The 27,987-nt window shown below is 40.2% G+C and overlaps 1 protein-coding gene and 1 pseudogene across 2 annotated transcripts in view; both read left to right on the top strand.

Annotated features, from left to right (window-relative positions):
- The window catches only part of LOC120566816 (exosome complex component RRP40-like), a 279,666-nt gene that overhangs the window by 74,998 nt on the left and 176,681 nt on the right, over positions 1-27,987 (top strand). The window lies entirely within an intron of this gene.
- LOC120566819 lies at positions 31-27,891 on the top strand (annotated as a pseudogene).

The raw sequence follows: 27,987 nt of genomic DNA, 5'->3' as shown, positions 1-27,987 counted from the left end.
CGAGATCGCGAGAACACGAAGGCTCCGCGAGATTTGTAGTGTTGAGATAGAGTCAGCAGTCCCGGTGGAGAACTGCTGGATTTCCGAGACCAGGACCAGGACCAGAACAAGAGCGGAATGGAGGAGGAGCAGCAGAAGCCGGAGCAGCGGAGCAACAAGGTCCCCAGAAGAGCAGCAGCAGGCTCGGCCTCTGATAGCAGCGGTGTTCAGGTCAGTGTTAGGACACAACAAGCACACTAAAGACACAAGATGGCCGACTCTCATGGAAACAACATGGGGGGGCTCTGTGGCCATTAGCACACATGCTTCTCTCTGGGTGAAAAGGGGCCAGAGGCGTCCAAAGAGGTTTTTAAAAGTCTCGCTGTGTTCAGCTCTCAGTCCGTTTGGAGCTTCTAACTGAATCTCTGGGCTTAGTTTAGTTTCTAGTTGATATCTGCTTTGGTTTACATTTCCCAGACAGCAAACAGTCATTGAAACTATGTTAAATCAATATTCCGTTGTCAACATTAAGTCATTGAAACAACATCAAATTCTGATGTTGATTCAACATCATTTTGCACCCTGTTTTAATATTGAAACAATGTTGAAATCCTGTCCATAGATCAACGGAATTTCAATGGTATTTCACTTATCAGGAATATTGAAACAATGTTGAAATTTCAACTGAACTAAGGATCAACGTGATTTCAATGGAATTTCAATCATTATTAAGCTATAGAAAAGTATTGCTAGGCATACGAAAATGTAATGCCCTAAATTAAATAGCCTATAAGGAATATCCTGCTTTATCTACAGCCAGGATGTTAAAAAGTGATGTAACATTTGAAAGCTTTTATGCCTATAGCCTAGCCTAAAACACTGACCACACCACACTGTTTAAGGTAAAAACAAATTCATTTTATTAGCCTCTTATTTCATTATTTGTCCTCTTTAGCATAGTTACAGTTCATGGTCCTCTGACGTCTGACTGGTTTGTCGTCCAGTCCATCCTGCCCGGTCTGACGCATAGCGCAGCAACTGTTGCATAGCCTGGGCAAAAGTAAATTGGGTGACGGCGGCTGTCCCAATCTGCTGTGTGAGCATCTAAAACAGAAAATACAAGCACAATGCAAAAAATTTGCCTTTAAGTTAAACCGAACACCCACGTATACACACTTGGAAACAAATTCACTAGGCTTAGTATTTTTCAATGATCGGATATAAGGCAATTTGTCCAGTGTTGTAGGCTAGCCTTAGCCTGGATGCCAGCCGAACTTAGCCCCGCCCACAAAATTCGAGGTCGGGAAGTTCGGTCTGGAGTCGCTCCGTTGAGAAGCAATTATTGTCCGAACAGGATCTGTTCGGACCAATCAGATTGTCGGACAGATGATCAACAGTAACAGAATCAACCACGTCACCAAAGAACGCTTGGGTTGAATTTGTTGAGATGTGTAGATTCCACCATCGCTACCATCGTTACAGAAGATATCGACAGCTCATTCGTTTTAAAATCCTCAGCAGAGGAGCCTCCACAACTGCCTGAAATCATGGTAGCGTTATATGGTGGAGCGAGATGGAGAGAGACTGAAAAGAGAGAGCGTTATATGGTGGAGAGACATAGAGAGAGACTGAAGAGAGAGCGTTATATGGTGGAGAGACATAGAGAGAGACCGAAGAGAGGGACCGCCGGCGCAAGAACAAAGCTGTGAATCAGAGAAATAAAACGTGTTTTCTCTGATTCATCTCTAGAAATGCAACTGTAGCGAGCATGTCACTATAATTAACGTTTTCCACATTTATATTTACAAGAAACAAATGATATATCCAGCTTCAAAAAAGTCTAAAAGTCCGAAGTTAGAACAAATGCATTGTGCAAAGAGTGGTAGCTTTGGAGACGATAGACAGTGTTGAGTTCCGTTGCTCTGATTGGTTGGAGGTCTATCCAATGAATGCAGAGAAATTTTTTTCCTGGTTCGGTTGGAACACGCCCCATAATCACAGCCCAATGGAGCGGTTTCAGACTCATATTCTGACTAGAATCTGAGTATGACCACGTCAGGCTAGGCTAGCCTATCATGTTTTCCCTAAATTCAAATCACTTTTCAAAATTGAAGGTTACCTTTTCACTTGCTTCAGTCCCTCCGGCAGGTGATCAATTTTCTTCCCTCTCCGCCTGGCATTTTCCTCTCTACAAACACATTACAACACAATTAGAGCAACAAATACTGTCACATCCTTGCCCAACATCAGTTCAAAATGGATTTTTAGGCTAAGACTAGCGCTAGCTAACGTTAGCTAGCATTAGCTAACATGACCGAATTCAAAAAGTTGCCCTCAGCAAAATCCAAAAGCTATAATGCAACTACAAATGGAAATTCAGTCATATCCAATAATTTCCTTGCCAAAACATTTCCAACTTCATCTGTACCATATTCTAAGACTGTTACTGCTAGCTAACGCTAGCGAATGTTAGCTAACCTTAGCTAACGCTAGCTAACATTAGCTATTTTTAAAAGTTGTCTGATGCAGAATCCAAAAGCATGATGGACACTAACATCATGTACAGAACAGTATTTGATTTAGTACAATTCATTCATATCGAACATTACATATTAAGCAAGCTTACCTGATCGTATTTGCCCCAAGAGTCCAGAAATGAGATGTGTCCGGTGCATTACGTTGGTCTACCACCCGATGATCTCCCGGTCAACCAAAAATCAATGGCTTTTCAATCATATTTCCCGGTCAACTATATATCAATGCATTTTCAATCATATTTCCCGGTCAACTATATCAATGCTTTTTCAATCATATTTCCTGGTCAACTATATATCAATGCATTTTCAATCATATTTCCCGGTCAACTATAGTTCGATGGCTTTTCAACAATAGGTCGTTTCCCTGTCAACTCTAAATCAATTTATTCAATGTTGGGTTGCTGTCTGGGTTGGGCTCCGTTTAGAGGACTCTTGTTAAGTTACTGCTGATGAAGAGCTACATTTCCTCCAGGTTTCCTCTTCAAGATAAAAGCATGTAGGTAAGAAAATAACCAGGAGCTTTTATTGTGAAGAATGTATAGGAAGTTAAACCGTTTTACTGCTTTGTGAACACAGCACTATGAAGATAGTTATGACAATGCTTGACTAATAAATACCAAAGTAGAGGACATAAGAGCAGGAATGTGTGTAGTAGTATTGTAGATATTGGTGAATTAGGGACGTTTGATGAAACTAAACTCAAGTTATTATCCTCTTCTGACCAAGTAGTTCCAGGAACGTAGTTCTAGGAACAGTCCACTTCTAAACAGTTCTACTAACTACTGTCCCCCAAAACCGGTTTTAACATTTGCATTCTCACTGACCAAGTGGTCATAGAGCTCAACAGTCCCGCCCATAGTGGGTTCTGGAAGTAAAAATAAAATGCAATTTCTCCATTGACAAATTGAAATATAAGCCATAAAATGGTAACCGTCGATGGTAGACTTAAAACCAGCATGCCGACGTGACTAGGTCGATTGTATACCCAGTAAACAATTACCGTCTTTCAACGTTGAAATATGGTTGAAAATAAGTCGGTCCGCCTTGGACTGTTTAACAACGTGATTTCAACTAAGTAGTTTCGGCGGATTGTTGACAACTCGTGTTTTATACGCTCATCATCTAAGACAGAGATAAGTACTAAATGCTAAAATAACGGGGTGGTTGGTTTACTGCAGTGGTAAAAGTACTCTTAGCTTAGTGAGTAATAAGACTAGAAATACTTGGTCAATTTTATAATAATAGCCTATTGATTTAGCTAGCTAGGTTCGTTTATAAAATATAAATCCAACACGATATCGTTGCAAATAGATACCAGCAAAAGGACTATGGCCGGCGAGACAGAAACTCATTGAAGAGTGCCGCTCTATCGCCGGCCCCACCGCTGGATCTTCACACAGAGAAAAAGGACCGCCCTCATCAACTGGCGCAACAGTCACCCCAATGAGTCACCCCCACATCGTCTCCGGTGAGTTGGCTATTGGCATCGGACCATCGGCTATATTATTATTTTCTCCTCTAAAACAATACTTTTGTTCCTGGGGCAGGGAGGCCGAGGGTAAGCAGTTTCATTTTACCTGTAGTTTGTTGCTGAAAATGTGCTTGTTTAAACAGTGCTTCTAGAATAAACTTTCTAACGTTACATTAGCTAACATAACTTAGCTAGCTAGCTTATAAAGGGTAACTAACTTAGCTAAGTTATTTCAAAGGAGTCGTGAATTGAGAATTGGAATCAAGGCTGTATCGTTATCTTCTATGTCTGTGTGCACATTCAAATTTACGTTATCTAATAAGTTAATCGGTTTTCTTTTTATTAAGATATATCTGAGTCATCATATGCTACATTGGCTAGCTAGTTACGACAAATATTAGCATGCTAAAATGTAGCTAATGTTGATGTAGCTTGGTTTTAAGGAGAGGTTTATGATTAAAATGTTACTAACGATAGCTAATCCACCAACCGTTAGTAATGGACATGCCAATGGTAAATTATTTTTGGATATTTTAATTTAGCTAGAAGTTTAAAATGTGGGTGGCAAAGCTTTTTCACCAGCAACTCTGTCACCGTCCTCAGCGGTACGTTAACGTCTGTATTAAAATACTAACACCGCCATCTTGCTTGCTGAAAAGTGAACATGCAGAAAGAGGAAAATTTGTATTCAGCTATCATGTAGCCTATTTTGAATGCTCACGTTTCCATATAGCATGTGCTTTTAATTGTTTGTGTAACGTTACTAAAAGTTATGTATTAAATACTTTATGTAGTTATGTCCTTTTTAAATAAAAAATGCAAAATGTAAGGCTGACCTAGACAGGCGGACACGTCGCTGGTTCCCGCCTGGGGCTGTGGTGTACACTCTGATTTTATACACAACTCCCTGGACATTATCTCTGTCATTTTATTTTTAACGATGAATATACAGAACAAATTTATAGAGTAGATTACACACATTTTTACAGATGGAATTTTGGACAGCCAAGAAGTGTGCCGTTTTTAGGTATAACCTTTTACATAAATCAGGCTTTTGAATGATATATGAACTAATTCCTATGTAAAAACCTTCAGAATATAGAGAGGAAGGAAACTGGAAAGTTTGGTGTAACTTAATGTAAGTTCCATACAGTACAGGTGAATAGGGTAATACATTTTAACATGACACTTCTTCCCTTTTACTGACATTAAGATAATAATTTTCTCCACTTCACTTCTTCTTCATTATAATATTTCTGAAATTGTTCTGTTTAAATGCAAACAAAGCTTTTATAATGCTAACTTTTGGGCTAATAAACAAAGTAGGGTAAAATAAACATCTAAATGTGCATCTGTATTTTTTGTAATAGTCTGAAAGAAGACATGCTATGGAAGAAAAATAGCCGTCAGATGCACACCCCTTAGCCTCAGCAGCATCAGCCTCATCCTCAACACACAGGAGCAGCTAGACCCTAATGGGGAGCAGCCTCCGTTCATGCTGCTGGACCAGCAGGAAATGGAGCAGGAGCCAGGAACAAGCCTGAAAAACCTCTTCCGGGGCAGTGGACGTAGCCCTGGAATGAGGAACCTGAAATTCCCTCTTTCAATTGGTAAGAAAGAAAAGTAGGACATATGTGCGTTCACAGAAAACTACCTCCGGGACTACCAGTAGTACCACGAGGGCACGCTGCCTACTGCTAAACAGCAGCGGAAATGCATAGTCCTGGGTGTCGAGGGTCAGGTCTTTTATATTTTATCTGGCAATGGGACGGACAGAATTGTTCAGTTGGCTGTTTTTAAGGAACATTGATGGCATCCAAAAGTAAGTGTGAATTATCTTGAAGTGGTTATGACACACACCTGATGTGAACAGTGACTAACTCAAAGCCTATGTTTCTGCAGATACACAGCCCACCTCCAGTCTGTAGGCAAGACAATCACAACGGCAAATTTCTACCTGAGAAACACACAGCAGTTCTTCAAATATTTTTTCGGGAAACCCCGTCGGCCCAGTCTCGCCTGACTGCGATGGATGCGGTGAGCGTGCTGCGCACCGTCAAGTGCCTCACAGACATAACCTGGAACGTTGTCCTGCACCAGCTGGCAGTGAAAAGCCACAAGATGACCATTATAATATCCTGCCGGGGCCAAACTGTCACCATTGGCATTGACTGCGCTCAAGGCTCAACTCCACCTGTCAAAAAGACTTGAGAGAGGGCGAGAAGGACAGCGCATTGGGTGGCACAAAAGAGTTGCAGCCCTAGACAAACACACACACACTCACACGTAAAAGTATTTTTGAATTGTGTTTTATAGATTGGTTAAGATTAATTTTTGTATTATAAAACATTTTTTAAGATTCCTTTTGTATTAGATGTTCTATTTTAGTAGATGTTAAGATTAATTTTCTTTTAGTGTGTTTTCATGTTGTTCTATTTTGGTATGTGTTCAATACAAGTTCCTTTTTACTTAAAATGTCAACTATAATACTGAGCACGCTTAGCCTAAACATGAAGCTAGGAACACCAAATTGGTCAGGTATTCTCAACACAGGCCCACCTTTGAGTTTGAAAAGGTTCAAAGTATCTAGTTTTATTAAAATACATAGATATCAAGTGCAATACTTAACAACTGTCATAGAGTGAATGGGAACTTCTACATTTCCTGACTGCCATTTCTTTTAGTGACAGACTATGGAGCTGGAATCAGCTTGGTTTAGTAGAGCACTCTCCACTGTACAACATATCTAAATGTCATAGTCATAACTCATTTCAAAGTGTTTTTATTATGATCAGAAATCCTCCTCACTCGTCAGTAACCTCATTTTTAAAAACTGTTTATTGCACTATATTTTATTTAAAATGTGCTGTTTTATAAAATAAAGCTATTCTAACTAAACTTTTTAAAGCTTTGTTTCATTCAAATGTTAATCTAAAATGTTATTTAGCATGTTAATGTGTTGTGACTTTAGAATTGACTATTGTAAATAAGCAATGAGTAAATGTTGAAGATTGACCAGTTTTCAACATTGAAAAGTCGGACAAATTTGACGTCTTTTCAATTTTCATTTTCAACCTTCAGGACACCGTAATTAGACGTTGAAGATTTACGTCTATTCAACGTCTAATAGACGACTTTTTGCTAGCTGGGTATGCTCATATAGACGCCAAAAATCATGGGGCACCAACCCTGTTTTGAGATAAACGTCTTTTATTCGCGATGTCTTGGATAAGTACTTCATTACCCACAATCCTGAACAATCCCACAATCCCACAGTGATGCCTCTGATTGGTGGAACTCATGCTGGGGAGGGGGAGCTGCCTGCACGAACCGTAACGAGGATTTACGACACTGCACGAATCACGATCTGTTCTACGCTTCTGCCGTTAGCCTCCGCCGGGAAGCTAACGTTAGTTTAGCTAAACTCTAATTCAGCTAACCGCTAGCTGACAGCTTGATTCAGTCTAAAATAACATTAACTCAAACTAAACACCGGGGAAAGCAGGCTACAGCTGATGTAAAAGCCGTTATATATTTTAACGGTTATTTTCAGGTTTTATTTTGAGGGGCTTTTAAAGTTATTACATACTGTCTCAGCTAGCGGTTAGCCGAATTAGCTGTTAGCTAAACTAACGTAGCTTCCTTCATTCAGTGGTGCGTGGTGCTTTATTGGATGAGTTTTTTCACTCGAAATGGTACGTTGTATTCATATGAGTCACGTACCATCTGGTTAGCCTAACTCTTTATGTACGGATTTTTCCACAAATCAATGGGACAAATTAATGGGAAATTTACTTCTGGAACCCATGGTCTCTCGGAGGAGGGGCGGGACTGTTGAGCTCTATAGGACCTGGTAGAGGGGGTAAGGGAGTTGAGACAGAGTTGTCTGAATGCTAGTGTAGACCTTTTGTGATGATAACACAAACATTTCACAAGAATGTCAACCGGTGTGATTAGATGGCTGTGTGAACACCAAAGACCTTTTCTTATTATAACTCAGCCATCTAACCTGCTGCTGCTCTTTGGAATCAAGCAGCTAGGCCTACCTTCATGTGAACATGTACACATAACTGTAGTAACCCACTTTTCTATTACATATTTGATGTATATCAAAATAAAACACAACACAGCAAACTTTAGAGTGCAAAGTCTGAGATTTAAGATTTGAATATAAATATAGTGCAAGGCATTTCAGTGCAATGAATAACTAGGGCCGCAACTAACGATTATTTTAATAATTGATTCATCTGTTGATTATTTTTCGATGAACTGAATAAAAACAAAACCAGTAATATACAGATTATTCTGCAGAATAATCGCTTTTACTTTTAATGCTGATACTTTTGTACTTTTACTAATTTCTACACTGTGGTATCAATACTTTAATTTGAGTACTTTGTGGTGTATTTTATTTTCTTATTTTTTCTTATGATATATTTTTAGTTTATTATAATTCTAAGAGTCAGTCCGTTTTTTTGTTAGTAAACTTCCGTACAGATCTGTACCGCTCATCTCCATGTTTGTTTTCTCCCCTGAGTGATTCTGATTGGCTGGCCATGTTTGTTTTCTCCCCTGAGTGATTCTGATTGGCTGGCGATGATTGAACGAAATATATTGAATTTCAATTCAATTTTATTTATAGTATCAAATCATAACCGAGTTATCTCGAGACACTTTACAGAATATGAAGTTAAAAACAACGTTTGAGCCCATGGGGGACATCTCTAAAAGACAGACAGACAGACAGGGCTGCAACTAATGATTATTTTTTATTTTATTTTTAAACCTTTTATTGATTATTCAGTGACCAGTGTTTCCTTGTTTCCAGTTGTCCATGAAACAGAACTGACACTTTGCTGCAACACAAACAAATATATTTATTTACACACACAATGAGGCATATTCTCTGTTTCTGAACTGTATTTTTTGAGTTACTATATAGGCCAACTTAGATCTTGACATATAGGCTAAGCATTCTGTAGCAAATAACAATAAACCCACTATTAATTACATTATCTGAATGTAGTGTAACTACTTCAGCATGTAAATAATGCAACTAAAATACAAATGTTCTCTCACATGCACTCTAACAATGCAGCCCTGTTTCTGATACCGTGGGGGGCAGAAATGTTGCCATGGGGGGGCCGCTACGGTTAAATCAACATAGAGGAAACACTGGTGACATAACAAAATCGAGAGGTAACATTTCGGGAGTAAGAACAGTGTCAAGTAAAACAAGTAGAAAATTAAAAAAATTAAATTAAATCAGATAAGGAATAATAGTAATAGTTTAAATAATCAAAAAAACAAGAGCAAATAAACAGAACAAAACACAAAATGGTCAATCACTGCTAAATATAAGACCACTATGTTCACTTACACAGAGATAAATCAAAAACATCCCAGCATGCTACAAATTCACACAAGAAAAAACTCAATTAGTCAATCAGGTAGCGATGTTCCATTACAGATACCAGTATCGGTATTGCCTCCGATACTGTCTAAACCGATCCGTAATACGTAAGAAAGCCGTAATAATAAGCCCTAAAGTCCTAAAGTTTATTAGGGCCCGAGCACTGAAATTGCGAAGGACCCTATTGTTTTTGCTCAGATTATTTTTACCAATTCTTTGTTGCATTTTTGCACACATTTAAAAATTTAAAACTGGTAAAAATTGCAGAATAAAAAAATAAAATGCACATATCCACCACTAGGTGGCGCTATTGCAGAAAAAAGCGTTTGGCCCTATAACCAGGGTTCCAAATTAGCACCATCTACCAGCCAAATGCTGGTAAAATATGCAAGTGGCTGGCAGATTTGCTTCACTCACCAGCCAAAAATAGCAATGGTACTCTACTGAGTGGCTGGTATAATTTGAGCATTTACTAGCCATTTGGCTGGTGGACGAAAAAGTAAATTTTAAACCCTGCCTATAACTCCCAAAACGTAATCTCACATTCAAAAACCATATATTTTTGCGTTCCCTGGGTCCATCTGAATCTGCTGATATAGGCCACGCCCATTTCCGCCTAGACTTATGCGTGAAAAATCGTGATTTATCGAAAACCTACTTTGCCAAACTCTTCCTAGACCGTGCAACCGATCTGCACGAAAACATGGCAGGTAGTATCTCCAGATGAACCTGACAAAAAGTTATCCAAAGAATTTTTATAGGATAAAAATTGCACATATTACATACAAACTAATTTGTGTAGCTACAACTTTGCCATATCTTGATCAAAATAATTGCTATCAATGCAAAACGATTCTTGTTTGCCATGACCCTCTGGAGATGCCCCACACATTTTACAAAAATTGGCCACTAGGGGGCGCTACAAGTACATAAAGTGTATAGCTCATGAACTGCTCATCCGATGTTTACTAAATTTGATGGGTACCATCTAGGGCCAATCCTGAGGCCACACCTACAGTAAGGTACTGACTGGTCAAAGTGGGCGTGGCCTATGGGACCCTAATTGGTTTTAGCATCTACAAAGAAAATAAAAATGGAAATTTTCTTATGTGAACCAGTCTTTGTTGAACTTTAATGCTTTACATAAACCAAAACAAGTAAGCGCTATGACTACTCTTCTGGAGTGATTTTGGAGAGGGAAATTAGTAAGAAATGCACTGGTTGACTGACATGACACCATTGTATTCATATAATATCAATCCAGGCTAAAGTGAATGATATTAATAATGCATGCATGTTGCTTCCTCTAAATTTCAGGTTGTGGTCCTGCTTTGGTTTTTTGATAAACTGATTAAAATGTATCATGATTGGTGGTTTGCTTTGCATGCAGAGCCTGCACGTCACACTCTTGCAACAAACTGTGTATCCAAGAGCACTTAAATCAGTGTAAATGACGTTATATCAGACACAGGCTGCTGTTGTAGATTAGTGTTACGTTTCCAGCGTCGCAGCTCCGAACCGTAACAAAAAGAACGCACCGACTAGTAGCTCAAGTGTGACATCACATCCGTGTCGAAAAAAGAGAAACGAACTCGGGGTCCTCTGAGTTCAGACGACTTGACGAGTCATATATACGACCTCGGGGGCGTTCTTTTAGCAACTTCCGGTTCGTAACTCCGGAAAACGACTCGTAGATCGACTTCAGTGGACAAAAAGAACGCACCATTAGTTGGGACAGACGCCTTGTTTCTTTAGGCTAACTATGTTAGCTTTAGCCTGGCTGGTAGCAGCTTTCTGCGGTGAAGAATGGCCGGGAGATGTCGGGATTACGTTGCATTAATCGGGGGATTTAGTTTGTCTTTGCAGTGTACATAAAACACTGACTACCCATGGAAAAGTATTAGCATCACTGTGTCAGTGGCAGCTGCCGCTTACGGTACTTTTCTACACACGGGAGAGCCTCCCCTCCCAGAACAACCCCCGTCGGACTAGCGTTACGTCACATGACCACCTGTCTTAAAGGGGAAGGCTCGGCCGGTAACGATCATGTAAAAGGAGAACGGTTAAAGTTTAGTTTTCTATCAAGCAGCAAAAAAGTGTTAGCATCAACATCGCAACGTCCTGCGATGTGACTATCGCGCATGCGCACATCGCGATGTAGACGATGAAAAAAAATATCGTGCAGCCCTAAACTTAACCCATTAAAATTTAGCACCAAATCCAAACCTATGTAAAATATCAAACAAGAAATCTCATTCCACCCGGTCAAACGCCTTCTCAGCATCCCAAGGATAGCCCAAGTTCAAGCATAACTGTCTCAGGCTTGGAATAAATAATGTTTAAGAACCGATGAGTGTTGGAGAAAGAATGCTTGCCCTGCATGAATCTAGTTTGATCAGGTGAAACAAGACGCCTAGCCAGACATTTTGCGAGGATCTGAAAACAGGTAATAGCAATAAAATAAAAAAAAATAAATAAATATAGCCACAAGTATAAAGATATTTCTCAAAACACACACATGGGCTTGAACATCAACAGTTAACGTTAGCGTGTAGTAGTTCCTTTTTATAGCAAGTTTGCTTTATGTGTCATTGTGCATAAATATGAACAACACCGTTGCTGTCAACAGGCTTATCTGCTAACGTTAGCTACCGACGGTTACCTCGGAACAATCCAGCAAATAGACGGTACCCTAGAGTGCCGTTACCTGAAACGGGTGATTTAACCGCTAATTTCACCGCTAATTTTACACACTGTTTAGCATCAAAACTAAACGCTGGGAGAAGATGACTACGTTTTAATGTTGGTTTTGAGCGGTATGCACCCCCACTAACCTAAAAAAGAGTTTTAAACAGTAACGTTAATACGTGTCGGTGGAATACACAGTCTCTTTTTTTTCATTTTTTTTTAATACAGCTGTAATCCTACAGCAGAGGGGGAGAGGCAGAGGGACCACAGCGTTTGCTAACGTTAGCTTCTTGTGTCATCTGGGGTCTGATAAACAGTAAATTCATCAAAGTCAGGGTGCCCGACGCTATTTTCCAATAAACTGTAGCTGTCATATTTCACGGGACCCATGTGAGTGTGGTTTTCGAGAAAAAAAAAAAAAAGAGGCTCTGCAGATATTCGTGTATAATTACGACTTCATGACATTTCATAAACAGCTGATTGAGCGGCATTGCGCCGCTGCATGCATATAGCATAACCCTGTGTGTGCACTAGGGGTGGAACGCTATGTATTTGTATTGAACCGAAAATTAATTAATGTGACTGTTAGATATGCGTTTCTTTAGGGACACCTAAAGAAGCCCCCCCTTAGCTCTGAAGCTCCCGAGCTCCGCCTACAATACATCCATGCCTACCTACATGTCGAACCAAACCGTGACTTCTGTGTACCGTACCACCCGTAGTGTGCACGTGTGATGCTGATGTTGCGCGATGTTAATCATACGCCGCCAGAGTGCATTTGACCGGCATTACATTGGCATATGTCTACTGGCAGGTCGCCAGTCATGGTGCATCTGTAGAAAAAACTGTTCGACTTTTGCAGGACTGGGATTGCACTCAGAAGTGTATAGGTTTTTGTAAAAGTCAGCAAATGTACCATTAATTTGTTCATGATTGGAGTTTACAGTGCCTAAATAAGTTTCTATCTGAGTTATTTGCCGGGTTGCAAATGATTGGTGGGCTTGATGGGCCCAAAATCTGCCTGCCTTGTCCCCGTACTCAAATACGGATAGCGTGCCCTGAGGAACTGCTGCGCAGCCTGCGCTGTCGACAACAAATCAAATTCTGTTTTGAGACTGAGTCGCCTCTGGTAAATATTTATGGATTGGGAGAGGCTGCATACCCGCCATCCAGCTTGGATTTCTTCCTCCGCAGATATTACTTTGCTTCCTCCGCCCCCACCAGGTGCCTTAATTACCATAAATGACCTTTAAAAATAATAGAACTACACCTGGCTCTTACAACTGTATTCTGAAACACACCACCACTATTATATTAAGCAATATTGATTAACTCTACTTTTCCATTAAAATTTCATCTTAAAGCCAGCCGCGTGGAATATGAATTGGCAACCTCCTCCTCATAGCTTTGGTCGTCGTTAGCAGCGATAACGTTACTCCAGACTTCCATCATCAACCAGCAGGCTGGCTAACGTTAGCTAGCCTAGTTTAACGGAGGTGCTAGCTTGTGCCCACAGCAGGCGGAACGTCATCATAAAGCTAGCTATACCAAACCCCGCCCATTTAGAGAGATTTGATTGGTCATTTGAAATAACTCTCCCTCCTGTAGATGTATAGCTGGACGACCAATCACAGAGCTGAAAGCATAACATCTTCTTCCTAGTAACAGCAGAAGCAGCAAAAGGTGGACAATTCATTTAACCCTTTACATTTCAACACAAACTGACCAGGCAGCTTTGAAGGGTTGATTTCCTCTAATAATACATTGGCAAAATATAATTACAACTGATGACTTTTTAAATATGATTTTTTAGAATATCAATAAGTTGTTGTAAAGATCCATACGCTTACATATGTTAGCATATATAAGCATGTGTTAGCATGGATTGACACTTTAGCATATGTAAACATCTTAGCATGTGTAAGTATGTTTGCATGTGTATCGCTCCACCATTACATCTAACTCTCTGTTTCTATAGAAACGGAGAGGAAGAGGGGGACTCGGACATCACAGCTGTCAGCACTGTGGCAAGTCCTTCACAACATCTGGATATTTAAAGATTCATCAGAGAGTTCACACTGGAGAGAAACCATACAGCTGTGAACAATGTGGGGCAGCATTCAAACTGTTAGGTGCACTCAAAAAACACCAACGCATTCACACTGGCGATAAACCGCACAGCTGTGAACAATGCGGAAAAACCTTTTCTCTGAGTGATCAGCTAAAATCCCACCGACGTGTTCACACTGGAGAGAAGCCGTTCTGGTGTGAGCAATGCGGGAAAACCTTTTCTCAGAGTAGTAGCCTAAAAGTCCACCAACGCATTCACACTGGAGAGAAACCGTACAACTGTGAACAATGTGGGGCAGCATTCACAACGTTGAGTAAACTTAAAGTCCACCAACGCATTCACACTGGAGATAAACCATACAGCTGTGAACAATGTGGAGCAGCATTCACAACGTTATCTAGCTTAAACTCCCACCAACGTGTTCACACTGGAGTGAAGCCGTTCTGGTGTGAGCAATGTGGGAAAACTTTTTCTCAGGGTTGTAGCCTTAAAAGACACTAACGCATTCACACTGGAGAGAAGCCGTACTGGTGTGAGCAATGTGGGAAAACTTTTTCTTGGGGTGGTCACCTTAAAAGACACCAACTCATTCACACTGCCTCCTCTTGAACATGTTCTAAAGCCAAGCTGTTGTTAGAGAGGAGAGAGGGAACAGATAGCGTGAGTCAAGACGCGGTTTACTACCCAGATAAGAAAAGAGAGCAGTCCCGAGTCCAAAGTAGCCGAGGTCCAGGACCACTTGCAGGCACTAACCTGCTTGATAAATATGGAAGAAGAACAAAGTGTGGAATTTATCAGAGCACATAACATTGGGTCAAAAAGAGCATGTAAAGATGACAAGTGAAAATCAGTGCAGTGAAAACCACGATGAGTGTAACATAAGTTGTTTTCCAAGGATCAGATGATGAGATATTCATGGTTGAAGCTTGTAGAAGAAAATGATTTACCAGTTTTAGTCTCATTTTATCCTAATATCTTCTTTCTGGTCACTGATTAAGTTGATCATATTTTAACTGATTTTTTTAAATAATTAAATGTTACATTAGTAACATTCAGTTACACAACATTGTCTTGTGTTGTGTAACAATATACATCAAGAGATGGAATTGATTTTGGATATATGACTGTTATCATTAATATTTTACTTTATTACTTCATGTATTCATGTGTTTTGTTCAATATTGTGAGTTGGGTTTATATATTTTTAAATTTTTTCCTCTTATTTTGTTGAAGCTGGTCATGTTGGTTCATACGTGTGAGGTCACTTGAAGAGTAGTAATGTAGACTCACTGTAATCTCAACACTTGATATTACCTCGCAAACTATCAATAAATACTTTTTGACAAACTATACTATGACTTTTTTATTTACATTTTTTTTGACATACTTAACTATCACTTTTTGTGACTTTTAGACATTTCATGAACTTTTTTTTGACTTCATGTACTTTTTCTGGCTCTTTATGACCTACTAGACTGTGACCTCCATGCCTTTCTCCGTTAGCATGTGTTAGCATATGTCTGGCTCTACTATGATTCTGTCTGATTCTAGAGAAACGGAGAGGAAGAGGGAAGACTTGGGCTGTTTCTCAATCTCAAGAATACAAAGAACAGACTTGTTTTCTTTGGGATAATGTTCTTGCTGGTTGTTCTTGGAAGAATTAACTCGCAAGTTCACAAGCACAGAAAACGCTGTTAACAGTTTGAGACGATGCCTTTTTACTGGTATTGTGCAACCCCCCCCAGCACACAGGCTACCTGCAGGGCTCCAAAATAATAATAAAAAAGCACAACAATATAACAACTTTATATTTAAAAAAAGCTCCGGACAAGAAAACCTCATAACGTTACAACTATTCCAATAATATTGAAAAATAAAACTTATTGAGCTTCAATTTTTTTGTTTAGGGTTTAGCTTAAACACCCCTTATTACTTATTGTTTAAAAGAGTGAAACACGATCCTGACTATTATTAGTGTAGTCTTTAGTCCTTAGTCCTCAGGGCTCACTTTGGGATTGGGCCAGTGTGTATCTCACAGTAGTAACCTTAAAGTCCAGCGACGTATTCACACTGCATCCTCTTGAACATTTTCCAGACCAGGTGTCTCATTTGTAAACGTGGCGTACGCACAAAACGGGGCTGAAAATGTGCGTACGCCACTTCCACTTAGTGGTCCCCTAATACAGTATCTGAAGTATCTTTTATATAGACCTTAGTGGTCCCCTAATACTGTATCTGAAGTCTCTTTTATATAGGCCTTAGTGGTCCCCTAATACTGTATCTGAAGTCTCTTTTATATAGACCTTAGTGGTCCCCTAATACTGTATCTGAAGTCTCTTTTATATAGACCTTAGTGGTCCCCTAATACTGTATCTGAAGTCTCTTTTATATAGACCTTAGTGGTCCCCTAATACTGTATCTGAAGTCTCTTTTATATAGACCTTAGTGGTCCCCTAATACTGTATCTGAAGTCTCTTTTATATAGACCTTAGTGGTCCCCTAATACTGTATCTGAAGTCTCTTTTATATAGGCCTTAGTGGTCCCCTAATACTGTATCTGAAGTCTCTTTTATATAGACCTTAGTGGTCCCCTAATACTGTATCTGAAGTGTCTTTTATATAGACCTTAGTGGTCCCCTAATACTGTATCTGAAGTCTCCTTTTATATAGACCTTAGTGGTCCCCTAATACTGTATCTGAAGTCTCTTTTATATAGACCTTAGTGGTCCCCTAATACTGTATCTGAAGTCTCTTTTATATAGGCCTTAGTGGTTCCCTAATACTGTATCTGAAGTCTCTTTTATATAGGCCTTAGTGGTCCCCTAATACTGTATCTGAAGTCTCTTTTATATAGGCCTTAGTGGTCCCCTAATACTGTATCTGAAGTCTCTTTTATATAGACCTTAGTGGTCCGCTAATACTGTATCTGAAGTCTCTTTTTATATAGACCTTAGTGGTCCCCTAATACTGTATCTGAAGTCTCTTTCCCAAAATTTAGCCTTGGTGCAGAATTACAGCCACTAGAGCCAGTCCCACAATGAGCTTTCCTAAGGATGTGCCATTTCTGTGTCTTTAGCTATTAGAGGTGTGAGTCTTCACTGATCTCCCGATTCAATTATGACTATCATGTCAGTGATTCAATTTGATTCAATATCACGATGCGTCAAATACATTTTTCTATTAAAGCCATGTAGGATATTTATTTCATAGCTTTTCAAGCTTGAAAAACCAAACATTCTGCAGTGCTCTAATACTAAATAAATTGGATACATAAAACTATACAGCACTGAGCACATGGCACTTCCTGAATGTGCAAAACATACCAGAATATTTAAACGGAAATAATCGATTATGGCCCGGCCGATTATCGATGCAGCATCGTCCATGTCCACGATTCGATGCATCAATTATTTGATTAATTTCAACACCTCTAGTAGCTATTGAGGAGGAGAGAGGGGGAGGGCAAGGTGGAGGGTGGGGGTGTGGCCTTGACCAACTGCCACTTTTCTCGTTTGAAAGCCATGATGTCTCTCTCTCTCTCTCTCTCTCATGGGTGGGCCAAATTCTCTGGGTGGGCAAAGCAGAGAAAGGGGAGGTAACCTTGCTCCTTATGACCTCATAAGGAGAAGATTCCTGATTGGCCCATCTGAGCTTTCATTTTCTCAAAGGCAGAGCAGGATACCCAGGGCTCGGTTTACACCTATCACCATTTCTAGCCACTGGGGGACCATAGGCAGGCTGGGGGAACTCATATTAATGTTAAAAAACCTCATAAAGTCACATTTTCATGCCATGGGACCTTTAAAAATTATTCCGTTGTCTTCTGAATGTGTTCTGCTTTATTTTTATTAACATGCATTACTTGTCACTATTATTGCTGTCAGGAGTTTGATTTAAATCCTACTATTGCAGTTGTTTAGATGGTTAGAAAATGTTGCACTGGCACCGGAGCTTAAGTGGGACAATGGCATCTATATTCCCAGATGACATTAATAACTAAGTAACAATAGTGTTAGCCACGATGCTAACAGCATTGATAACTAAGCTAAATGGTGCTGTCACTACTATTTTAGTGATTTATAAGCAACCTGTTTCTTGCAGATTGTAACGACGTTGAGAATATAGCTGACGTTGAACGTAATACATGAAGTCGAAGCTAGGGCTGGGACGGTTACCGCAGTCACGTGATGCCTACCGCAGGTCTGAGTTTGTCACAGTCATCACCGCAAAAAAACACTGACCTGCACCTGTGCACGTTGTGTCTAATGACATGGATTTATTGTGTCTAATGCTATGGGTTGTGTCTGATGACATTGTGTCTTACATGGATTCAAGGTTTTCTAAACAAAACGTATCAAAAGATGGAGCAAATCCGAACTTTAGCGAGTTGGGGAGCGTATTGTTCCATCCGTGTATTACGGTAGGAAAGACATAAATTCACCCCACAAGGGATGACTCAAATCAGCCAGGATGGCTCTCGCCTTCTTCAAAGATCTGGCCTTATACAGGTCATGTAGGCCATCTAACGGTGTGCCCGCAATTTTGCTGCACACCTTCACGATACCTTGCATTCTATTTTTCTGTTTAATAGAAAGTGACCCGTGCCAGCAGATAAAAGTGAAAGTAAGAACAGATTCAATAAAACAAGAGTAAAACATTTTCATAAAAACAGTGTTGACATTGAAACTGCGAAGCTTACGAAGAAAATACATACGCTGATGTGCTTTTACACACAGCATCAACATGGGACTGAAAGCACAGTTTACTGTCCATCACAGTCCCAAGATATTTGTACTGCTGCACTAGTTCAACTGGTTGATTGTTAATTACAACCGGGGAAATGACAGCAGGATTTCTTCTGAAGTCAAAGCACATCTCTTTTGTTTTTGCAACATTGTTTAAAGGTGCAATATGTAATATTGTGTATAATACTGGCAGCTAGCGGTTAAAATAGTTACTGCAGTACAAATTCATAATACTGGAGAGTCGTTTCCCCCGCCCCCTCCTGCCCAGACTCGAAGTTCACGGAGGTTGCCAGGCTGAGACCGCAGCATTCACAACAATGTTGCTAGATGCTTTTTACATAAACCATACACTCAAGAACATGCTAGTCTACATAGCCACACATTACTCCACAGCACAGCGTAGCTAACGTTAGATTCTGGCTATATTGACAGTCATAAAAGCCCGTGCTCATTCGGGCTCTGTAACCAACTGACAGACACACTTTTCCGGTTTAAAATTAAAATATATGAACTGCTAAAAACACAACAACCTCACCGTCCTCTCCACACGCCAGTCAGGCACACTTCCTCGGGCTTAGAATTACAATACAAACGTTAAATATACCACTACCTTGCCGACGGACACACTTCATTGGCTTAGAATTACGCGTCAACAATCGCTAAACACACTGCAAACTCACAGTCCTCTCTTTCCGATTTACAGCCCCCCTCTCGTGGTTTAAAATAACTCACCGTTGTCGGCTTCAGCCGCTGAAGAGGCTACATGCTGTAAACAGCCATGGGCTTGCCTGGTCACCCGGTAACGTTAGCAGTAAGCAGGGTTAGCAAGGCAGCGTTAGCCAGGACCAGTCGGGATCACTTTACTGTCTCAATTGTTTTTGCAAGTAACCAACTCGGGTACTCTAGCTATATAATTCAATGTGAGTACACAAATGTTGAAATGACAAAAAATGCCCCTAGTAGCTGTGATAAATTAGCCTGAAGCTAATGCTTACCGGTTCAGGAGGAAATAAGCCAATTCTGCGTAATTTTGGGATCTAAGCTGTCTCCATCTTTCAAATACATCTCCAATATTTACCAGGGGTTGTTACGTCTTCTGGTCACGCAACTGTTAGAAAAATGCTGTCTTTTTTAGGTCGGGTAGAATCTATCTCTGTTGATCCTGTTCGTTTGTTTGCCTTGCTTTCATTGCTGTACCGTTATAGCTGTTAGTGTGCGGGTTTGCGGTGGCGTTTTACAGGTATATCTGGCAACCCAGCCTGGCTGTCAAACTGGGCCGCTGATAACAACACACAGATCAAAACATAAACATAAATTCCGTCACGGAATGTAAATTTCAAAAAGAAAAATACTGAAATTAGCATTGTTGTCAGAAAAGATAGTATTTCAGTTTAACATGTTTCCTTAATATCTGATGAGGCATTGGTGTCATTTTTGGATTTATTACAGTACAAATATTACATATTGGACCTTTAAAAAGGAGGATTTACACCAATCAATAAAATCATTGACTACCGGACCGTATTCAGAGTCGTCACTGCTGAGGAGGGACACAATGACAGAATCATCTGCAAATTTAAGAATGTGGCGCCGTTCCTGATGGCGTTGGCATTCATTTGTGTATAAAACAAATAAAAGAGGAGAGAGGACACAGCCCTGGAGGGACCCAGTAGAAGATAAAAGGGCATCTGATAAAACACTGTTTTACACTCTAACCCGTTGTGACCTCACTGTTAAAAAATCCATCAGCCAGCAGATCAGTCCATTATCAATGTTATGAGTGTTCTTCAATCTGTCTGCTAAGACATGGATCTGAATACAGTTAAAAGCGGAGGAGAAGTCAATAAATAGACAAACAAGGGACTTTGCCCCCTCAAGATGTTTAAAAACCATGTTTAGAAGTGTCCCTGTTGCGTCGTCCACGCCTCTGCCCTGCCTATAGGCGAACTGGAGAGGGTCTAACTTATCCTGTACAATGTCCAAAAGGGCATCCTTCACTAGCCTTTCAAAAATGTTCATGACAAGAGATGTCAGTGCCACTGGTCTAAAGTCATTGAGGGTCTTAGGAGTTTGAATCTTAGGCACAGGAACAATAATTGAGTCCTTCCAAAGACAAGGGACCTTATGCAGCTGTAAGGACAACTGGAAAATTAAACAGAAGATGTCTGCCAGCTGGACAGCACAGTTTTTCAGAACCTGACCCCCGATCCCATCGGGACCTGGACTTTTCCTTTCTTTGACACCACGTAAGAGTTTCGAGACCATGCATTTATCAATGGGCACAATATTATTAACAGGATTACGGTCTACATTTTTAAAAACAGACATCTCCTCACTAAAATCATGAACATTGAAACGATTATAAAAAGCATTCAGTTCATTAGAAAAATCCAGGTGGGTTTTCCCATTGTGAGAAATAGAAAATTTTTTGGACTGCAAACCCATCATGGTTTTCACGCACTCCCATGCAGGACCTGAATTTCCAGTGAGCAACAAATTTTCCACTTTGTCTTTATATACGCACTTGGCAAGCTTAAGTTCCTTCTCCACCTGTTTTGATAATGCCCTGTGCTGTATCATGTCGCCCTGATTGAAGCAGATGTTCCTCTGATTGATTATGCTTTTGACTGATTTGGAGACCCAAGGTTTATTATTTGGATAAATGGAGATGGGTTTACAGGGGATGATTATTTCCTCACAAAAAGATATATAGGCAGACACAGTTTCTGTCAGTTCATTTAAATCCAGACAGGCAGTTTGGAAGACATCCCACTCAATGCCAGTAAAACAGTCCTGGAGACACAGAACGGAGTCTTCCGTCCGTACCGGAACAAATCTTTGTTCCGCCTTGTGCCTCTTCAGGACCGATTTGTACGTCGGAAATAAACAACATTATGGTCTGACGTTCCAAGAGGGGCTCTACGAAGGGATTTGTAAGCCCCCTTAACAAGTCCCATAACAAAGGTCTAGACACTTCGAGTGACGGGTCGGACAAGTGACATACTGATAAAAGTTATGTTGTTGTAAAGATTCATACGCTTACATATGTTAGCATGTTAGCATATTAAAAAGGGGTGTACGATTCAGAAAATGTCACCATTCAATTCTAAAGCCGCAGACACCCTAACCCGATGATCGGCCGTCTGACAGTCTGGTGAGGTCGGTGACTCGAGTCTGTTCGGTGTGTTCCGTGCTGTCGTCCGTCCGAGGGGCCGTCGGCCTTCATTTTGGCTGATTTGACATGTTGAATCGGCGGGCGGGCACTGCCAGCGGTCGGGACTCAAACGACCCATCTGATTGGTGGAGAGCTAACCCGGACATGGGTAGCGGGATGAACATGACTAGAGTCTCTCAAAATCTGATGAAAATCTTTTAAACTGACCTTTGTTGATCTGAAATGAAGACAAATTCAGCAACTGCATGGCCTATTTCTCTCTTCAAATGTTTTTAGAAACATGTTTCAGTGAACTATTTTAGTCCAATATGAGATCGTATTCTGAACGAGCCGCCATGACAGTCTGGCTTTGAATTTCTGGAGAAAACAAACCCACGTGACGCATTTGTCCAATCAGCTGCCGGTTTTAATTTTTAGGGCATCAATCATAGACTTAAATTAGCGCCGCCTGCTGTCTCTTCGGTGTGTTCTGAGATATTTTTTTGACCACCTCAGGGAGACTGATCAGTCCGACTGCCTTTTTTGCCGACGTTTGGCCGTCAGTTCTATGTGTCCAGACCTTTGTGGCGCTTTTCCATTACATGGTACCTTCTCGACTCGCCTCGACTCTACTCGCGCCTTTGGGTTTCCATTACAAAAAAAGTACCTGGTACCTGCTAACGGATACTTTTTTTAGTACCACCTCAGTCGAGGTTCCAAGCCGAGCGAGCGAGCGAAAAGGTGACGTGAAACCTGCAGGCTGCTGATTGGTCGGAAAGAATCGTCACTGATCACTGCATTGCTGCAAGAGACGGCATTTTTAAATAGTTTAGCCAGCGGTAGTTTTTTGCTGCCGGAGGCTCCACGCAGAGCTTTCTCCGTAGCATACAAGTGGCCTGATGTTTATACTGGTGCGCTGGTGTGTGCATGTGTGATGTGTGTGTGTGTGTGTGTGTGTGTGTGATGTGTGTGTCTGTGTGGGAAGCTGGTGAGCGAGGGAGAAGTGAGAGAGTGACGGCGATTATCTCCGCAGCGAGTAGCGACTCTAGAGTCATATGGTGAGAGAAACAAAGTGTCTTCCCTGTTCTTTCTGACCACGGTGGGAAATCTGGAGCAGGAGAAGTTAACTATCTCTTTGATATCATGCACTGTAAGAAATTATGTAGATTTGAATTAATGTATTTAGGTAAAATATATTCAATATGATTGTGTTTTTGATTTTGAGGCCAATATTTAATTAAATTTCAAATAAAAATGTTTGGAATAAAATCCACCCATTGTAGTTAAATAAAACATAATCATTATATTTATCTAATCCCAAATAGAGAGAATATTGAGTTAATTCAAATTAATGTAATCAGGCAAATTTTAATTGAAAAGCACTTCCTGTCAACCTAGCTAGCTAGCAGCTATTATGTTACCCACCATGCCGTTCAGCTGTGTAAATTTGTAAATGTAAAATTATTAGTGTTAGAAATTGTTAAAGTAACAACTAGTTGTATGCTATGGTGTTTTAGCCTGTTAAAGAGAGTTAGTTGTGGGTTATTACCGTAATTTAATATATATACATATATATAAAAATAAAGTTACAACCATGAGTGAGAAGGGTACGAAGTTAACAGGGCTCCTGTTCTGAATCACTCGCAGATTAATTCGGCCGTAGTGTTATCTGTGGCAATGCACCGGTGTCATACAGGAAATTAACACTGGTATACAGTACAAACCGGTATACCGCCCAGCACTACTACAATGGGTCGAGTATTTGTTCTGTACTTTCTGGGCCATAGACTAGTTATTCCTAAGAAAGAATATTTAGATTTAATTCATTGCATTGATTAAATTCAAATTGATGTGCAGATTAATGTAGATGATTATTACTCAATTATATATCATTGATATGTAGAATTAAATTAATTTTTATTAGTACTATTTACACATTAGGGAGTTTATCTGTTTCAAATCAACTCAATATTTTTATTTACGTTATAATTAATTATGTAATGTTTTCTATTTGAATCTACTCATATTAAATGGATAACTATTAATGGTCTCATTTAATTAATATTTACTCAATACCAAACCATGTGAAATTTAATTAATAATATTGCTTGTAATCTGTTGCCTCATTTTTATTGAGTAGATATGGTGCATTTTTGTTGTTCACCGAGACGGAGAACCAGGAAATGAGTCGGGGAAACAACATGGCATCATGACTTTGCGTAAATATATACGCCACTTTCATAAAGCCAAATGCCGTGTTATTTGACGCCATTTTCAGCTATCCACGTGTATGATACACGCTGGAAACAGCTGATGTAAACAGACGCACCACGTGGCCTCGCCATGTTGAGCATTATCGCGAGAACGCGACGTACTATCGCGAGAACAACGTCACATGCCTGTTAAGAAAAAAAAAATGGTTGAGTTTAGGAAAAGAACACAGGGAAAGGCTTTAGTAACAAAACAGTGACAAAAACACGGACAATAACAACTAAAACACGCTTACGACAACAAAAAATGGTTGGGTTTAGGAAAGAAACATTGGGTAAGGCTTATTAAAAACAAAAAATTTAAAACAAAAAACGGCAAAAAACGGCCGAAAAATTGCCACACGCGGGGCGCAAACCCTGCTCTCCCAGGTAAAAGTCCTGTGTTTTATCCATCCACCACCCCCAAGATACCTCCTCACCTAATCCCCCGTTGCTTTATACCACTCGCTACGGCGGAAATGGACTCGCAATATAGGCCAATGGCGGCCGATTTGCGTTGAAAGACACGCAAAAATGCGATTATGCGTCTTTACAACACGCAAAAACGGAAGACAAATTGCCGTGTCATACATACGCCAATTCATGAGATCAGTCTGGGGGAAAAGCCATTAAAGCAATGCTACTAAGCCATGCCCACGGCAGTCGCTATGACGACCAGCCACGCTGAGGCAGTACTAAAATCTGCAATGGAAAATGGACGCACAGTGCGTCGAGGCGAGTAGAGTCGAGGCGAGTCGAGCAGGTACCATGTAATGGAAAAACGCCATTAGTCTCACAATTCGATTCAATATTGATTTTCGATAAAAAAAAAATTAGTCACAGTATGTAAATGTAGTTACTTTTCCTGTGTGTGTGTGTGTGTGTGTGTGTGTGTGTGTGTGTGTGTGTGTGTATAAAAAAATACATCCCTTAGTACATTGATATAGATTTTAGGATTATTTAGTATCTTTTATTGTCCATATTATTCATGTGGATTTGTTACTTTAACATCCTGTTTATGATGAATGTGTATGTTGTGTGTGATGTCTGTGAGCTACTGGGACCTTGAATTAAAAAATCAATAAAGTATCTATCAGTCTATCATGTGATTGCAGCAGACATACATATGAATCGATTTTTTGAATTCTATGAATCGATTTTGAATTGGTAGAGCTTGAATCACGATTTGAATATGAGTGAATTGTTTTGTTAGCATATTTAAACATATTAGCATATCTAAGTATGTTTGCTTGTGTAACTTCAACTTCAACTTTATTTGTGTCCCTGAAGGGTGATTAGGTGTGCAGCAAGTAAAAAACACAAGACACATAAATACATTCAAGTTCTACACACACTCCAACTGGAACACAACAATGGCCCAATCCCAAAGTGAGCCCTGAGGACTAAGGACTCACAGACTTAATTGATCTCAGGTACTAAGTGAGTGAGTGCGTGAGGCCACATGGGCTCAGATAGGTAGAAATGGGATTGGGACAGCACTTCATGAGATCACATGTTACCTTGGCGACGTTTAATAACAAAGATGTTGCTGACACTTGCCGGTTTGGGAATTCTCATTTTAAGTTTGTTGCTTTCCACACAGCCAAGGCCCAGGAGACGGTTGCCTGATTCCAAGCTCTTGTTTTACCAGCTGGACAACAGGTTGGTCCGTTCCGTGGTCGTGTGTCGTGCTGTTGTTTACCTTCGTAATTTCCGGATTTCCCTATCGTCTCCGCGGTAAACGTCACAATGCTGTGAACTGTGGGTAATTCCCTTTGGTGAAGTCTGCATCGATGCAGACTCACGGAAAGGTAAGTGTGTACTCAAAACCTCACGTCCTTTGAAATTCCAAATTGGGACAACCCTAAACCCTTACGAATTTCGCGAGAACGCGCACCAAAGTCCGTGAGTCTGTGAGTCCGGACTTTGGGATTGGGCCAGTAACACTACGAGGACAAATAAATACCAGTACAAGGTGCATGGATAGCAGCGTCAAAGTAAACTTCATAGGGTAGGAAAAGGTGCATATCAGCCTACAAAGTTGAAACAATATAATCAACAATGACCATCGTCAACAAAAACATCACATTACATCACCAATCCATCTTAGCATATGTAAGTATGTTTGCATGTGTATCACTCCACCATTGCATCTAACTCTTGTCTGTTTCTATAGAAACGGAGAGGAAGAGGGGGACTCCGACATCACAGCTGTCAGCACTGTGGAAAGTCCTTCACAACATCTGAAAAATTAAAGATTCATCAAAGAATTCACACTGGAGAGAGACCATACAGCTGTGAACAATGTGGGGCAGCTTTCACACGGTTGGATCGCTTAAAATCCCACCGACGCATTCACACTGGAGAGAAACCGTACAGCTGTGAACAATGTGGGGCAGCTTTCACTCAGTTAGAAATGTTGAAATCCCACCGACGACGTGTTCACACTGGAGAGAAGCCGTTCTGGTGTGAACAATGTGGGAAAACTTTTTCTCTGGGTAGTCATCTTAAAAAGCACCAACTCATTCACACTGGAGAAAAGCCATACAGCTGTGAACAATGTTGCGCAGCATTCAGACATTCAAGTAGCTTAAAATCCCACCAACGTGTTCACACTGGAGAGAAGCCGTTCTGGTGTGAACAATGTGGGAAAACTTTTTCTCGTAGTGATACCCTTAAATCCCACCAACTCATTCACACTGGAGATAAACCGTTCAGCTGTGACCAATGTTGCGCAGCATTCAGACATTTAAGTAGCTTAAAATCCCACCAACGCATTCACACTGGAGAGAAGCCGTACTGGTGTGAACACTGTGGGAAAATGTTTTCTCAGTGTGGTCACCTTAAAAAACACCAACTCATTCACACTGCCTTCTCTTGAACATGTTCTAAAGCCAAGCTGTTGTTAGAGAGGAGAGAGGGAACAAATAGCGTGAGTCAAGACGCTGTTTACTACTCAGGTAACAAAAGAGAGCAGTCCCGAGCCCAAAGTAGCCGAGGTCTGGGACCACTGGCAGGCACTAACCTGCTTGATAAATATGGAAGAAGAACAAAGTGTGGAATTTGTCAGAGCACATAACATTGGGTCAAAAAGAGCATGTAAAGATGACAAGTGAAAATCAGTGCAGTGAAAACCACGATGAGTGTAACATAACAGTTGTTTTCCAAGGAATCAGATGATGAGATATTCATGGTTGAAGTTTGTAGAAGAAAATGATTTACCAGTTTTAGTCTCATTTTATCCTAATATCCTCTTTCTGGTCACTGGTTAAGTTGATCATATTTTACCTGATTTATTAAAACATTTTTATCTTGTGTTCTTTAACTGAATGTTATTAACAATATACATCCAGAGTTGGAATTGTTTTTGGATATAGGACTGTTATCATTTATATTTTACTTTATTACTTCATGTATTTGGGTTTGGGGTATATGGGTTTATATATTTTATTTTTTCCTCTTATTTTGTTGAAGCTGGTCATGTTGGTTCATACGTGTGAACTACTCTTGAAGAGTAGTAATGTAGACTCACTGTAATCTGAACACTTGATATTACCCCGCAAACTATCAATAAATACTTTTTGACAAACTATACTATAACTTCATACACGTTTTTTCGACATACTATGATATTAAAAGGCTCTTAGACATTCTGTATTTCTTTCATCTATTTATTCTCC

This window comes from Perca fluviatilis, chromosome 10 (assembly GCF_010015445.1).
Source record: "Perca fluviatilis chromosome 10, GENO_Pfluv_1.0, whole genome shotgun sequence".
NCBI lineage: Eukaryota > Metazoa > Chordata > Actinopteri > Perciformes > Percidae > Perca > Perca fluviatilis.
This window is presented reverse-complemented; position numbering and strand designations above follow the sequence as displayed.